This window comes from Bos grunniens, chromosome 28, assembly GCF_055505025.1.
Source record: "Bos grunniens cultivar Pamir isolate PY7600 chromosome 28, Bosgru_T2T1.0, whole genome shotgun sequence".
NCBI lineage: Eukaryota > Metazoa > Chordata > Mammalia > Artiodactyla > Bovidae > Bos > Bos grunniens.
The window spans coordinates 33,788,442-33,806,316 of record NC_141192.1 but is presented as its reverse complement, the minus strand read 5'-3'; the positions used below and the strand labels follow the sequence as shown (position 1 = coordinate 33,806,316).

Genomic DNA, 17,875 nt, shown 5'->3' with positions numbered 1-17,875 from the left:
TTTTCTTTGTTTTCTTAAAGATTACTCTGCGTTTGTGCTTATAAGGTTGTGGACCCATTGTCCAGACCACATTATATCTAGGTTTTTTGTGTTTTGTTTTGTTTTGTTTTTTTAGATTGAGGGCAGGAGGAGAAGGGTGTGACAAGATGAGATGGTTGGATGGCATCACCAACTCAATGGACATGAGTTTGAGCAAACTCCAGGTGATAGTGAAGGGCAGGGAAGCCTGGCATGCTGCAGTCCATGGGGTCGCAGAGAGTCAGACATGACTGAGCAACTGAACAACAGCAAATATAGAGTACTTTTTGCCATTCAACTGCTTTTTAAAAATATAATTTTTAAATGAGATTTTCCTTTAAGGAGCTCCTTTATCAGTGTATTTGCTTTGTAGATTGGGGGTCCTAGGCTCCAGGAGGACTGTTATCTGCAGTATGTGGTAAGCATTTACCAACCAAAAGCATTGCTTAAGCTAGTAGGAAAGAAAAGCTATTAATTTGGGACATTTGAGCATTTTCTAAAAGGTATTTAACAAGAAAAACTCCAGGGAAACCAGTTAAATATGTTATTTACACCACCAACAGTATTATATTTCCTTAGAACAGCTGTACTATAGGAATTGCCAAAATTGTAATTCATCATATCAAAATTGACCTTTCCAAATATTTAAGAGATTGGAATTTTAGCTAAATACAGTTTCAGGAGCTCATTTGATTTTCAAGAGTATATCTAAGAATGTCATGGCTTCATTTCAAATTGTGGTATTTGAAAATATATATTTCTAAATATTATTATTGAATTTTTTTCTACCCCAGATCTATTCATTCTTGTTTTGCAATGTAGCATGCACTATTCCCTTTTCAGAAAGATAAATTTATTTTTCATGATGTTTTGGAGTCTATGAGTTTTGAGAGAAATACTTATCTAGACTCGAGCAAATTCATTTTCTTTTTTTTTTGTGAGCAAATTCATTTTCAAGCTAGGCTAGACACTGAAGAATAGATCCTTTTTTTTTTTTTTCCTGTTCTGAAGTAGAAAAGGATCCTGAGCTGTTTGTGCTATACAGCATTTACTCTGGTTCCCCTCAGAAAACCTCACTTGGCCAAACAAGATGGGGAAAAACTAGAGTCAGGATGTATCTACCTTGAGGAGATTCAAATGCAAGGCTCAGTTTTAACATTTCTAACTAATCCTGTTGTAAAAATAATGATAACATAGTATTTAAGCCAATACTCCCCAGATTTATCTGAGTATCAGATATCTTCCTGGAATCTTGTGGAGCTCCTGGGATCAGGTGAAGTCTAAAAAATGTCATAAACACCTATAGGGAGTCCTTCGATTGCTTGATTTTGCCTTCTTGAAACAGTGTCATCTTGGTCACTTATTAAAATCCAGATAGTTAAGATGGCTCTCTACTGTAATGCCAGCAAGGGTCACTTTTTATAAAAATGGTAAAGTGTTGTGTCAAAATTTGTCTCTATAATGTATTTAAATATCAATATTTTTAATAAGCATAATATACAACACTGCCCTGGAGGAGGGCATAGCAATCCACTTCTTCCTGCCTGGATAATCCCATGGACAGAGGAGCCTGGTCAGCTACAATCCATGGGGTCACAAAGAGTCAGACACGACTAAAACGACTTAGCTCACATGCACGCATACAGCACTGCAAATGATATAGAGTTCTAACGTTAATTTCCATTGTATTCCAGATGCACACACACATACCATTTATAGATAAAATGACTGTGTTAATGATCCACTGAGGTTCCTTTTATATCTGGATTGAATGACTTGTGACAGTCCCCTTTATGTCCCCATACTCTTACTGTTTCATGACAGTATCCCTGAATGCCCTGCTTTCTTGTACTTGTAGAAACATTTATAAATCTTCTCAGTTTCTACCTGCAGTTGTTAAGTTTGTTACTTGCTTGTTTGTTTTAATCACCGGTAGTCCCAAGGCGTCTGACTTAGCTGAAGTTCTCTTTGAGAAGTGCCTGCAGTTAAGAGTTGACCAGGCAGGGCCTCATTATTTGCTCTGGTCTTGGCTGTGTGTCTATTTTGGCAGCAGTGTGGACTTCCGGGCATATTTGGGGCACAGAATCCTTACCTACAATCTTGTGGAAGAGACAGACCAATGAATAAGTGAATAGGGATAACTTTTAACTACAGGGAGTTTGGGAGTCTCCGAAGCACCTAACATCCCAAAGAGGGAATATGGAGAAGAAAGAAGCTGAGAGACACCAGCAGGGCATCAGGTGTGGAGCATCCTGTCTGACTTGGACAAGAACTCAGACTTAAATAGAATAGGGGTTTTGTTTTCAAGTTATTTTTCCATTTAAAAAAATAAATATAGCCATGTTATCACTTAGCTGTAGTATTTCCTTTCTCTTTTTATAAGGTGCAGTTATTTTTATCATTCCTTTGCAATAAGTTGATGGCTTTAACTTTAGGCTCTGAATGAGAAGACCAAGACACTGAATGAAGCAACTGCCCAGAGTCCAGGTTAACTTTTGCTGAAGACCCAAAATGGAAACTTCCTGAGTCCTGAAATGAAAAGTGAAAACTGGGAAAAAAGGAAAAACATTATTCTCTAAACAAGCAAGTTCTAGACATAAAGAAAGATATGCCTTTATTATTATTTATTTTAATTTTTAAAAACATATCCACCTTAGATGCTTTAAACTAAGCTAATATAATTACTAATTTATTCATCATCTAATCAATCCCAAAGTTTAATTGATGAGTTTGGCTGTGTCATTACCAGGAAGAGATGTTAGATTGCAAATTTGCTAGTGATCCTTTAAGGTGTTTCTCTGATTCCTGATGGAAACACTCCAAAGAATGTGTTGTGCTGTACTTAGTCACTCAGCCATCTCCAACTCTTTCCAACCCCATGGGTTGTAACCCACCAGGCTCATCTGCCCCTGGGGGTTCTCCAAGCAAGAATACTGGAGTGGGTTTCCATGTCCTCCTCCAGGGGATCTTCCCAACCTAGGGACCGAACCCAGGTCTCCTACATTGCAAACGGTTTCTTAACCATCAGAGCCACTGGAGAAGCCCAAGAATACTGGAGTGGGTAGCCTATTCCTTCTCCAGGGGAGCTTCCTGACCCAGGAATCGAAGCAGGGTCTCCAAAGAATATCAATTTATAAATCTAAACTCCAGGTATATTTTTCCTTTTAAAATTGGATCCTTGATACCAAGGGGGTCAGGGGAAGGTGGGATGAATTGGGAGATTGGAACTGACATATACACACTGCTGCTGCTGCTGCTAAGTTGCTTCAGTCGTGTCCGACTCTGTGTGACCCCATAGACAGCAGCCCACCAGGCTCCCCCATCCCTGGGATTCTCCAGGCAAGAACACTGGAGTGGGTTGCCATTTCCTTCTCCAATGCATGAAAGTGAAAAGTGAAAGTGAAGTCGCTTAGTCATGTCCGACTCTTAGCGACCCCATGGACTGCAGCCTACCAAGCTCCATCATCCATGGGATTTTCCAGGCAAGAGTACTGGAGTGGGGTGCCATTGCCTTCTCCCATATACACACTACTATGTATAAAATAGATAACTAGTGAGAACATATTGTATAGCACAGGAAAATCTACTCAATATTCTGTGATGACCTAAATGGGAAGGAAGTCTAAAAAAAAGTATGTGTGTGTGTGTGTACAGCAAAAACACACACATTTTTAAGCAACTATACTCCAATAAACATTAATTTTTAAAAACTAAAATAAAGATAACAATAATAGTATTCAAAAAAATAAGTAAAATTGGATCCTTAAAATACTAGAAACACTATAATTTGACCATTGTCTATAACATTGTTTTGATCAAAAATACAAAATACTCCTTCCTGGTTTTCTTATTCATATTATGGTTAACTTCAGAAAGAGAGAGAGATACAATGCAGTCCCCTATATTGGGTCTGCTGAAATGTTAGCTTCAAAAAAAAAAAAAAAATGTGGTTAACATTTCCAAGCAGCTAAACCCAATCATGTCTGGCTAAAGAATAGTATTTTACAGATACTGTATTGTTTATGTAATTAAGGAACTCAAGACTGGACCTTTTCCTTTGTTGTGGATTGTATGAACCTTTCAAGAATACAGGAAACCCTTTGTTGGGTTAAACATTTTTAAAACTTATGATTTTGTGGGGAAAATAATAGCAATGACTTTTAAATCAGATTTTTTTTTTTTTTTCTTACTGTAGAGCATCTTACTGAAAGGAGCGTTTATCATTTTCACTTCTTACAACACCACCTTTAAAAATCCTTTCTCCAAATAGTAGTTATTATTGTTTTCCTGAAATATATTTTTCCAAGGATTATTTCCATTTCCCCAGGTAGCGCTAGTGGTAAAGAATTCAACTGCCAATGCAGGAGCCATAAGAGACATGCGTTTGATCCCTGAGTGGGGAAGATCCCCTGGAAAAGGAAATGGCAACCCACTCCAGTATTCTTGCCTGGAGAATCCCCTGGACAGAGAGGCCTGGCGGGCTACGCTCCACGGGGTCACAAAGAGTCGGACACAACTGAAGTGCCTCAGCACATATTTCCATTTTATGACTCAGCTCTGGAATATTGGCCAAGGATTGTTTCCACTCTGCCCTTGGTACAAGACTGCCCCTGAGAACCTACAGATAATAAAGAGATTTTGCTGAGAATACTGTTTTTCTTTCCAAAAATCAGATAGACTTATTGATTGATCAATAGAGATAATGTCCAATTATGATGAGGAAAGTGGGAAACAAAATTGTTATATCTTTTTGATAAGTCACTAACATTATCTACTAAAATAAATGTGATGACCCTAGGACCTATAAATTCTAGTTTTAACTGTATAACTATAAAAATTAACATAAATGTACAGAGACAAGAGGATTATAATTGCTAAATTGTTTATAATTTAAAAAAGAAGTGATTCTAATCCCATAAACATAAATGGATTAAATAAATTGTGGCATATCCATGTTGAAATGGATTCATCAGTTCTTACAATGCATGTTTTAGAATTGAAAGCTAAAAACCATATGATTATCTCAATAGATGCAGAGAAAGCCTTTGAAAAAATTCCACATCCATTTATGATAAAAACCCTCCAGAAAGCAGGAATAGAAAGAACATACCTCAACATAATAAAAGCCATATATGATATATATGATAAACCCACAGCAAACATTATCCTCAATGGTGAAAAATTGAAAGCATTTCCCCTAAAGTCAGGAACAAGACAAGGGTGCCCACTCTTACTACTACTATTCAACATAGTTTTGGAAGTTTCAGTCACAGCAATCAGAAAAGAAAAAGAAATAAAAGAAATCCAGATTGGGAAAGAAGAAGTAAAACTCTCACTGTTTGCAGATGACATGATCCTCTACATAGAAAACCTTAAAGACACCACCAGAAAATTACTAGAGCTAATTAATGAATATAGTAAAGTTGCAGGATATAAAATTAACTCACAGAAATCCCTTGTATTCCTATACACTAACAATGAGAAAACAGAAAGAGAAATTAAGGAAACAATTCCATTCACCATTGTGATGAAAATAATACAATACTTAGGAATAAATCTACCTAAAGAAACAAAAGACCTATATATAGAAAACTATAAAACACTGATGAAAGAAATCAAAGATGACACAAATAGATGGAGAAATATACCATGTTCATGAATCGAAAGAATCAATATAGTGAAAATGAGTATACTACCCAAAGCAATCTATAGATTCAATGCAATCCCTATCAAGCTGCCAACAGTATTTTTCAGAGAACTAGAACAAATAATTTCACAATTTCTATGGAAATACAAAAAACCTCGAATAGCCAAAGCAATCTTGAGAAAGAAGAATGGAAATGGAGGAATCAACCTATCTGACTTCAGACTCTACTACAAAGCTACAGTCATCAAGACAGTATGGTACTGGCACAAAGACAGAAATATAGATCAATGAAACAAAACAGAAAGCCCAGAGATAAATCCACGCACCTGTGGACATCTTATCTTTGACAAAAAAGGCAAAAATATACAATGGAGAAAAGACAATCTCTCTAACAAGTGGTGCTGGGAAAACTGGTCAACCACATGTAAAAGAATGAAACTAGAACACTTTCTAACACCATACACAAAAATAAACTCAAAATGGATTAAAGATCTAAATGTAAGACCAGAAACTATAAAACTTCTATAGGAAAATGTAGGCAAAACATTCTCTGACATAAATTATAGCAGGATCCTCTGCGACCCACTTCCCAGAGTAATGGAAATAAAAGCAAAAATAAATGGGACCTAATTAAACTTAATGGCTTTTGCACAACAAAGGAAACTATAAACAAGGTGAAAAGACAGCCTTCAGAATGGGAGAAAATAATAGCAAACAAAATAACTGACAAAGAATTAATCTCAAAAATATACAAGCAGCTCCTACTGCTCAATTCCAGAAAAATAAACGACCTAATCAAAAAAATGGGCCAAAGAACTAAACAGTCATTTCTCCAAAGACACCATACAGATGGCTAAAAAACATACGAAAAGATGCTCAACATCACTCATTATCAGATATATGCAAATTAAAATCACAATGAGGTATCATTTCACACCAGTCAGAAGGGCTGCTATCAAAAAGTCTCCAAATAATAAATGCTGGAGAGGGTGTGGAGAAAAAGGAACCCTCTTACACTGTTGGTGAGAATGCAAACAAGTACAGCCACTATGGAGTACAGTGTGGAGATTCCTTAAAAAACTGGAAATAAACCTCCCATATGACCCAACAATCCCACTACTGGTCATACACACCAAGGAAACCCTAAATGAAAGAGACACATGTACCGCAATGTTCATCACAGAACTGTTTACAATAGCTAGGACATGGAAGCAATCTAGATGTCCATTGGCAGACGAATAGATAAGAAAGCTGTGGTACTATACACAATGGAGTATTACTCAGCCATTAAAGAGAATGCATTTGAATCAGCCCTAATGAGGTTGATGAAACTTGAGCCTATTATACAGCGTGAAGTAAGTCAGAAAGAAAAACACCAATATAGTATATTAATGCATATATATGGAATTTAGAAAGAGGGTAATGCTGGCCCTATATGCGAGACAGCAAAAGAGATACAGATGTAAAGAACAGACTTTTGGACTCTGTGGGAGAAGGCGAAGGTGGGATGATTTGAGATAATAGCATTGAAACATGTATATTACCATATGTGAAATAGATCACCAGTCCAGGTTTGATGCATGAGGCAGGGTGCTCAGGGCTGGTGCACTGGGATGACCCTGAGGGGTGGGATGGGGAGGGAGGTGGAAGGGGGGTTCAGGATGGGGGATACATGTACACCCATGGCTGATTCATGTCAATGTATGGCAAAAACCACTACAATATTGTAAAGTAATTAGCCTCCAATTAAAATAAATAAATAAAAATTTTTAAAAAGCATGTGTTAGATCCACTGGGATGGATGAGGAAGTTGTGCTGCATTGTTTACTGAGAAGAGAATATGCATTATAATATAGTGACAGAAGAACAGTAAAGGAAATGGTAATTTTGAATGAAAAGAGAAAATACATGGGATGATAAACATCAAATTTAACATTTAAGGGACCGAATTTGGGAGTGAGAATGAGAGGAAATAAAATCATTTTTTTCTTTTATGTAACTTGAGTATTGTTTCATTTATTAAATGAGCTTTATTACTTAGAAAGAAACTATTTTATTATGTATTATTATACAAGGATAGTCATTTAATTCTGCTTCTAAGTTGCTAGGCAGCCTAGAATTCAGGCTGACAGAGATTGAGCTGTAAGAACAAAAAAATTAATGACAGAACCAGGGTGAGCAAAACAGCTTCCTTCTCCTTAGTATTCTTCCCACTCTGTTAACATAGGTACTTTAGCATTAGAAATAAGTTGATCTCTAAGCTTATCCACAAATGCATATATCAACTCATACATAACTCTGTCTCCACTATGAATAAAAAGGTAAAAATTAATAATTTCTCTGGATAAAAGAAAAAGTGTAAGTTTGTAACCTATGGCTTTTCTGCCTACCTCGTTTCTACCAGTTATACAGATTAACTACTTTTTGATCACCCTATCTTACCAATTTAATATTGTGGTGAATCATATGTAATAAATAACCTTCATTCTTTGAATTAAAGATATAATAGTTCCTACACAATATCCAGTGATATGAATTGCCTTCAAATTAATTGTATTATGAAAGGAGCTATGGTTTTGGAATGTCCTCATTTGATTTTTATCCTTATACTGAAAGGTGTTAGTTAGCAAAGAGGGATATTTCTCTTTTGGCATCATACATGTTTTACTCAAAGGTCATATTTCATTTTAAATTCACCACTTGGAAACCAAGGACAAAATTCAGAAATGGTAGGACCTGGGCTAAGTGATTCTTTTTTTTTTCAGCTTAAACATTCTATAAATTTATGAGTTTTAAGGAAAGGTAGAAGCCAAAACTACAGATAAAGCTCAACATAATCTGTAGGCTTTTGTTCACTGTAGAATTGAATATAACATTGGGAATGTACTAGTCTAGGGTTGGTATAACAAAATGCCAGACTAGGTAGCTTAACTACACACATTTCTTCTTTCCTAGTTCTGGAGCCTGATGGGTCAAGATCAACGTGCCATCAGAGTCAGTTTCTGGGAGGCCTCTGTCCTTGGCTTGCAGACAGTGCCTTGTCAGTGTGTCCTGTGGCCTTTTTTGTATGGATGGGGTTTGGGGTGGGAGGGGAAGGGAGAGCACATGTTCTCAAGTGCACTCAGGTACTTCTTCTTACAAGGACATCATTCTTGTTGAATTACAGCCGCAACCTTAAGATCCTGTTTAAATCACATTGGGACTTATAGCTTTAACCTATTACTTTGAGGAAGACACAATTCAGTCCATAACAGGGAGAAAAATAGGCCTGGGATACTATAGGATACTAAAGTTGTATATGTTTCATTTTATGCTAAGTTTCTGCTTTCTAAGTTTTCGCTCCATCTTTTAGTAAAAGCAGTAAATTTAAGTGACATTTAACTGCCTTTTCCAGCCAGCAGTCATAATCTTTAAAGTCTAATTTTATAAAGGCATGCATTATTTTGTTAAATTGTTAAAATGTCTTTAACATTTTATGCAGAATATATGCATATATCTTTCTAAAGAGTTATGTTTAAAAATATGTCTTTTAAAAACTTTTCCTTTTAAAACAGCTTTAGTGCAGAAAGAACTGTTTAAATCTCAGATGTTAGAAGTCATCAGTTTCTATTATTTAACTGCCACTATAGAAGTATGATCTGATCTGATCTGATAGAAGTATTAGTTGGTTGCTAATACTTTTTTCTGATTTATAAAAAAATCAAAATATAGAAGAACACAGAAATTACATCTAATTACAGAAAGAACCAACAAACAAACATTAATATTATTGGTGAAATTCCTTTTAGTCACTTTTCTATGTCCATAGGACAAAAAGTGAAATTACAAAGTTTGAGTAATACTCTTCACCCTGTTTTGTGTATCAAGTTGAATTCAGCCTCCAACTTTTATCTCAGCAGTATGAGATTAGGTTTGCTGAAATTGGATTGACAAGTGGTCCTTTTCTACAAATGAGGGTAACATTTTCTTCTCCCATTAAGACTCTCTGCCAAAACTGAAACGGAAAACAATACTTTCCACTTAATTGTCATTTGATACTGCCTTGAATTTCTTGAACTCTTGGTGTAATGAGACTTTATAAGAGTCTCAGTATCCACTCCTGTAGGCCTCAGGCTCAGGGACTTGTAAGAATTTAAAGCTATCATCTTGCAAGTCTCAGGCCTACCCAGTCTCTGTGCATTAAATGGGACTCATTCCTCTGTTAGTGGCTTCTGGGAGAACACTCAAGAGATCTGGAGTAGGTCTTGGCAAGAGACAGTCTTTAGTTTAACTTCTTCAGATCCTGTTTTGCTCTCCTCATTCTTAAACGTAGATGCCACCTACCCCCCACCCCAGCACACCTTCTCCGAAGGTAAGAGATTTAATAATCTGACCTGCTACACTATTAACCAGTCCACTTACCCCAGAATACTGAACTTTGCCCATGCTTCCAATCACTGGCTGAGGGCTTATCAGCTTATATGAGCCAACAAGTTGGCTACCATCTTGATAACAAATATGGAACCTACCCAGAAGACTTCTGATACTGTGCTGTCCATCAGCCCAGCCTAGCGCAGTGGCCATTCTTCTGGGTTTGTAGTGTCTCCTCAGACATTGGTCAGCTGAAAACAATGCACTGTCTAAAAGCTGAGAATTCTGTTTTGGTGGGCAGACATACGGAGGACTTCCGCCCAGGAGACAGCCATTGTTGGACTGCTCTGAAGAGGTAACGGAGGAGTCAGGATACAAAGGCGTTTTTTGAAAGTAACTCGATACTCAGAACATCAAATGATTATAGTTAATTAAAGAGAAATACACATCTCTAGGTAATGAATTTAGCACTCTTCTATGTATAGGGAGTTGCAAGAGTCTGAGCTTATTAAAATAATTCCTTTGATATGAACCATAACTATTTCACACTAGTGTTCTGCTTTTCTTCTTCCTGAATCCCCTCAGGTTACACTGTTAAGGGGCAGCTGAAGTGGCTGATGGCCTGATGGCCACAACATCCTTTGTTTTCTAATGTGGCAGGAACAGTCTTCACTCACAAGCTTCAGTCAAGGGTGACATAGCACTCATTGATTTAAAAAAAAAAAAAAAAAACTGCCAAAGTGAGTGCTTTTCTTTCTCTCCAATGCCATTCTCATTTGCTGTCTCCCCTTCCACAGTGTTGTGCTGCCTGGAATACCCAGGTAGAGTCTATTTTAGAGCACTTGATATCCACCAAAAACTCTTGTTGTGCTGCTGTAATGCCCATTAATCAAAACAGCTAAACCTTTTTTCACAATCCTTGTAGAAAATAAAAAGCCAATGGAACCTCTACCATTCAAACCAGGAGTTGTGTTAATAAGTAAACATTAATTTACTTGGATGACTAAAATAAGGATGGACAAAGGCGAAGGAATGTAGATGGCAAAAGATGACTCAGCACCAAGTTTTTGTCTCAATAATCTCTGTAGAGCTGTGGTTCTACACAGAGCAAGCGAGCAGATATCTGTTTCTTTATCTATAAAATGCAAGTAACAATAGGGCTGTGAAGATGAAATGATTGGATGTATGTCAAGGCCTTGGAATAGCACCTGGAATATGGCAATCATTCAGTAAATATTTGTTGTTGCTGTTGTTGTTAATATTGATTCTATTGTTAAGTGGAATTTAAAATGGAAAAGATCCAAGCTTTTGTATATCAATTTTACCTGTTTCTTATTGGTCAACTTAGAGACAGTTATTTGATCCCTGAAGCTCCTCCGCAAATGGGAAACATAACAAGTCTGGTGCACTAGAAACAACTTGTTCTCTTAACCTGTTTCACCTGCTGTTATTTTTGTTTTCCTTCAGTTACAAAGGAATGAATAATTTTACTCATAAGAACTGTTGCACCTTTTCATTAGTCCTCTCTCTCTCTCTCTCTCTCTCTGGATGTGATGGGCTGGCTAAAGTGAAAAGAGCTCTGAAGGAAACAAATCAGAATATAAATCTGAATGAACAGCGATATTTAGTGAATGCTGTTTTTTCATGAATACTGAATGCAAACCAGACCTAGCATAATATCTACATTTTGAAACTATATTTATCCTATTCCCATGAAACAAATTGTTAGGCTCAATTTTGTCAAAGCACTTGTTATTTGGTCTTCAAATAAAGATATTGTGAAATTAAGTGGGGAAATATTCTAGGTCTTCTCTGAGAGTTTCGGCTCTAATTTCATCCAAATTCTAGAAGTTGATTAGTTAAGCTTATTTGTTTCAAAACTGTGAGCAGGTATAATGCTGTCCAAATTAGAGGGCTACAGATTCATTTATCATCCACTTAGATTGCAAAATATCCATTAAAATGCTTTGCATCTTCCTAGGCATAGGAGAATATACACATTCAAAATAATTAGAAAATAGGGAAATCTGATTTTTGAAAAAATTTTAAGGAAATGGAACAGCTCAAATTATCATATTAAGCCTCCAAAACTACTACCTCGTTGAGTGGTCTTCTCAGAGTCTGTGTTCGAGAAACACCTGATAAGCTGATAGAAAGAAACTGATACTTTAAAGATACTATCAAAATAGCCTACCATTCTCTATATACATCCTAAATCAAGGTCATGTTTTGTTGACCTATTAAAAGAGCCTGACACCTGGTCTTCCATAATTATTATTCTGTCTCTTTCTTTGTTTTCCAAATTATTTAGCTCACTGCATAATTACAACAACAGTCTCTGGAATCACCAATCATATTTTGATTATGAAACCTTTTAAGCCATGTTTGCTAGCATTTAAAAGACCCTGTCATTTATACTAAGAGATTTGAAGCTTATTCCTTCATGAATGTCATATACAATTAATTTGCAATAGAGTGAATGTGAAGCCAGGGTGAAAGCCAGTTCTCTTGCTGGTTTTCAAAATGAATACTTGCTCAATCTAATACTAGAGAAACTTAGATAAACCTCAGGGTGTTCAATCTTATTTATTGTTCTCTGGTTCATTTAGCACAGAAGGTCTTTTTATTAGTAGATACCTTAGTGATTGAATGATGTTTGTTTCTTTTGGTTATTAATCATGCAACTTAATTTTTATTATTGAGAGATATGTATTTACGTACTTTAAATGATGTGAATCTCAATATGTAGGCATGTTGGGACCCCTAATTGTAAATTAGGCAAGTGTGTTCTGGATATTTATTAGTTTTAATGATAAAACCAATGTAACAAAGACTTACTGAGAAACTACTGTGTGCAAGACACTTAGTAAGTTACTATAACACTGGCCCATGCCTCAGTGGAACTCAAAGAGTACTTGCCTTTTGGCCCATTAGATTCAAAGAAGAATCTATGGTGAAATATGAATTCCAGGCTCACTGGTATGTCCCGTACAGCAGAAAAATGTCTGTTTTCAGAGGAAAAACAGAAAGCGGTATTAAAGAGGCCTCCATATTCCTTGATTATACTTTCTTTATTTTAGACTCTTATGGATTGCATTTTTGGCAGCAAGATTGGTTTTCCTTGTTTGAAGACTTACCCATCACTTCCTCTAGTAGGAATGAGTGTGTTACTATACTACTGAATTTTCTCATGAAGTTCCCATTGTAGAGATACTGTTTCCTAAAGAGATGCCAGAATCTAAATAGCAGAGCCGTTAGTGGGAAAGATAGCCTGGACTCAAGTGACCTCTGCTCACTGACTCACTAGCCTCAGTCTCCCCATGCATAAAGTGAATGGGTCTCATTAAAGATTAGCTTCTACCATTGCTTTCCTTAGGACACGTTTCTCTGACTGGGGCTCCCAAAAGAAGAGCAATCTAAGAGGCCTCCCTTGGGTCAGGTGCCCTCCTTTTGCCGAAGTAGGAGAGGGTCCTTTGATGGATAGTTTCAGCACTGGGAGCCATAGCAGAGGGAGATGCCCTAAAAGGGGAGGGATGCTGAGCTGGCAAAGTTGCTGATGTTCTTTAAAATAGTGCTTCTCAAACTATGAAGGACCAATGGCTTTTTTTCTTTTCTTTTTCCCCAGTCCTTTGCAAATTGATACTTTTTTAAAAAGACATGTGAGATACAAACCTATCTCTAAATTATTAATCAAGCTTTCCTCCATCTCTCGGATTATCCTGTTGCACAGTCTCAGAAGAGCTTCTCTCATCCTTGCTGAGGAAATCCCTCCACACATGCCCCTAGAATCCCTCTACCTCTCACCTTGCAGCCTCTTCTCATCCTCTGGTCATCTGACTTAACCTTCACCTCTCAGGAAACTGCAAGGTCCTCCTTTTAAAAATCCAATAATATCTTGTCAGGTTTCATCCTCAAATTCTCCTCTGGTGCTTACTGTTCCTTCCGGATGGATGCTCTACCCTCAAGGACATCCCTCACAAGAACAGATTTCCCTCCTTCTCCTCTCATGAAACTTGGTGCCTTTTTCTTTCTCTCGGCCAACTTTCTGAGAAATGCTTTTCTAAGATTCAGGGCCCAATTCTTAGGCTCTGTGCTCTTTAAAATTATAAATATCAGTGTCCAAAATGGGGTTATGAGATTTTCTTTCAGATTTGATTATATCCCAAGATATTTGCAAACAGTATATCTGATAAGGGACTGAAATCCAAAATATGTTTTAAAAACTCATACCACTAAATGTCAAAAAAAAAAAAAAAGTAATCTGATTAGGAAATGGACAGAAGACCTGATGAGACATTTTTACAAATGTATATTTTACAAATATACAGGTAGCCACCTAAAGATGCTCAGCATGACTAGTTATCAGGTAAATATGCAAATCAAAACTACAGTGAGGCACTTCCCTGTTGGTCCAGCGGTTAAGAATCTACCTTGCAATGCAGAGGCCATCAGTTCAATCCCTGGTCTGAGAAGATCCCCCATGCCGTGGGGCAACAAAGTCTGTGTGTCACAACTACTGAGCCCATGCTCTGGAGCCTGCAAGCTGCATCTACCGAGTCCATGCGCCACAACTATTGAAGCCTGTGCACTCTAGAGCCTGTGTTCCGCAACAAGAGAAGCCACTGCAATGAGAAGTCTGTGTGTGTACTGTACTAGAGAGTAGCCCCCACTCACCACAGCTAGAGAGAGCCCACACACAGCATCAAAGACCCAGTGCAGTCAAAAGTAAGTAAATAGTCCACATTAAAAAAAAAAAAAAACCTATAATACGACCTAATGCCTGTCAGAATAACTGTTATCAAAAAGACAGAAAATAGCAAGTGTTGGCAAGAATGAGTAGAAAAAGGAACCCTAGTACCCTGTTGCTTGGAATATAAATTGCAACCACTATGGAAAACAGTATGGAGGTTCCTCAAAAAATTAAAAACAGAACTACCATATGATCCAGCAATTGCACTTCTGGATATTTAGCCAGAGAAAACAAAAACACTAATTTTAAAAGATATATGTTCCCCTATTATTTGCAGTCTCCAAGATATAGATGCAATTGAACTGTGTCTTGATAAAAGAGTGGATAAAGAAGATGCAATATTCTGGAATGTTAACCATAAAAAGGAATGAAATCTTGTCATTTGTAACAACATGTGTAGACCTAGAGGGTATTATGGAGAAGGAAATGGGAACCCACTCCAGTGTTCTTGCCTGGAGAATCCCAGGGACGGGGGAGCCTGGTGGGCTGTCATCTCTGGGATCACACAGAGTCGGACACGACTGAAGCAACTTAGCAGCAGCAGCAGAGGGTATTATGCTAAGGGAAATAAGCCAGAGGGAATAAAATAAATACCGTATGATTTCACTTATATGTGGAGTATAAAAAGCAAGTAAATGGACAAAATAAAATAGACTCATAGATACAGAAGACAAATTGATGGCTACAAGAGGGGAGAGAGATGGGAAAACAGATGAAATAAGTGAAGGAGATTAAGAGTTTAAAAATTCCAATTGTAAAATAATAAGTCACATTGATACAATGCACAGCATAGGGAATACAACCAATAATATTGTAACAACTTTGTACCGTGACAGATGGTTCATTTCAGTTCACTTCAGTCGCTCAGTCCTGTCAGACTTTTTGTGACCCCATGAACGGCAGCATGCCAGGCCTCCCTGTCCATCACCAACTCCCGGAGTTTATCAAACTCATGTCCATTGAGTCGGTGATGCCATCCAACAATCTCATCCTCTGTCCCCTTCTCCTCCCACCTTCAATCTTTCCCAGCATCACGGTCTTTTCCAATGAGTTAGTTCTTTGCATCACGTGGCCCAAGTATTGGAGTTTCAGCTTCAGCATCAGTCCTCCCAATGAATATTCAGGACTGATTTCCTTTAGGATGAACTGGTTGGATCTCCTTGCAGTACAAGGGACTCTCAAGAGTCCAAAACCACAGTTCAAAAGCATAGATTCTAGATACCATGGTACCAATTCTAGATACCATGACAGATGGTATCTAGGTTTAATGGCAGTGATCATTTCATAATGTGTACAAATAGCGAATCACTGTTGTACACCTGAAACTAATGGGATATTGTATGTCAATTATAGTTCAGTTTATAAAGATTTGGTTCTCTCTCTGTGTTAGAATTTAGCTAGTCATAAGATAATAGTATGTATATACTCCCAATAGTGTCTGGAAGAAGATAGTGGACTAGAACTTCTAAGTAGACAGTGTGACTGATTTACTGAAAAGTAAGATACCATCGCTAACACATAGAATAAGGGATAAGCAACTTCTTTTGTTTCCTTCTTACTTGATGCCTTTCTTTGTGTCTGGAGCTTTGGCAGGTATGAGAGGTGAAACTGTAGAAAGCCTTTCATCCAAAGTTCAATATGTAGGTTTCCTTTGTCAATAACAGGTTCCTTAACTCTCTGACCACCTGTGTCATGATATATGAAATCACTTTCTACGAAATGTTGTAGTTTTCTTATATTTCTTCAAATCATTGTGTGTAGTAGTTGACTTTCCCTTCTCCAGGATCCTGGCTTTGTGTGAGCTCCATTTTCTTATTCTCTTCTAGCACCTGTGTGCTAATTAGAGGCGGAATAAATGACATTGAGAACTTCCACTAAGGTACTATAAGGTAAGATCCTTTCATGAGTTGAAATCTTTGCTTTAAAAGGGGGGCTTATGGGCTTGATTTATGAGAAGAGATTAAGGAGGAATAGGAATTCTGTTTGATGCTTTTTAATACAATTTATAATCATTACAGTGTACATCTTAATGTAAATATACATGCATGCTCAGTTCTATGTATCTTAATAAAGATGCTTTTTTTTTTTTTTTACTTATTTGCTCATCAGATTCAAAATTACAATGAAGGCATTTGTTGAAATATGAGATAAGTTGATTTTATTTCAAAAGCTTGTTTGTGTCTTAACTGTAGTAACATAAGGGTTTTAAAAATGCCATTAGATTTCTTATTGCATGAGACAAATATTGAACTTCAACAAGGTTGTTAGGTCTTGTGATACTCAAATCTAAATGGAGAATTAGCTGGTTCTAGCATTCATATCTGGTCAAGATGCTGGGCGTATTTCTATACCTTATTTAGTCTTCACAAATAGTGCCATCAGGGTTAAGTATTATGATCCCCATTTTACAATGAGGAAACTGGTGCTTTGAGATGTTAAGAACTTTAGTGTCAAAGGCAAGGTTTGATCTTGGACATGTCAGATGCCCTTCCCTGTACTCTGCTACCTTAATGCTGGTCCTCACATTATGATGCCAGGAGCCTATACTATTGCTGTGGGATTGTTAATACACTAATCCTTTGAATGTTCTTCAGTAACACAGACATTCCACTAAATTATTCCATTTATAAAACAAAGTGAACCAAGGCTATTCCATATATAGAAAAGGGAAAAATCTGGTTTGGGGGACTCAGGATGAATTGAAATTGCTTATGAAAGCAGATAAAGGAAATACTAATTCCAAGTTTCTTCTTTGGCTTTTTGTTCTTTTAAAATAAAGGTTTAGGAGTAATGGTGCAAGTATGGCTACCAAAACTAAGCTTTTAAACTATAATCCTGATATTATATACTTTACATTCATTAGGCTCAGAAAAAAATACAGATTAAAGATAAATTATATAATAAAATTCCTTTCCAAAGAAAGTCATGCAAGATATTGAATAAGGTACTGAGCTGAGTCGGAGGAAGGAGGTGCTGGTTAATGGAAAAGTCCCTGGGCTGGAAAATAGGAAATGGGAAATGCAGGTGACAGCAGCTCTTGAAGGCTTAAAACAGCTATTTCACCTCTCTGGACCTTTGTTCTTTATTTGTAAGTGGAGAGTGTACTGGTA

The 17,875-nt window shown here is 37.0% G+C and overlaps 1 protein-coding gene across 4 annotated transcripts in view; it reads left to right on the top strand.

Annotated features, from left to right (window-relative positions):
- CHRM3 (cholinergic receptor muscarinic 3) overlaps nucleotides 1–17,875 on the top strand; it is a 558,540-nt gene that overhangs the window by 235,530 nt on the left and 305,135 nt on the right. Inside the window, exon 3 of one of the 4 annotated variants that reach the window (XM_086381536.1) lies at nucleotides 16,592–16,654. The exons of the other annotated variants lie outside the window; for them this stretch is intronic. The gene's annotated coding sequence lies outside the window, so the exon portion shown is untranslated. The remainder of the gene's footprint in view (nucleotides 1–16,591; nucleotides 16,655–17,875) is intronic. 4 annotated transcript variants of the gene reach the window in all.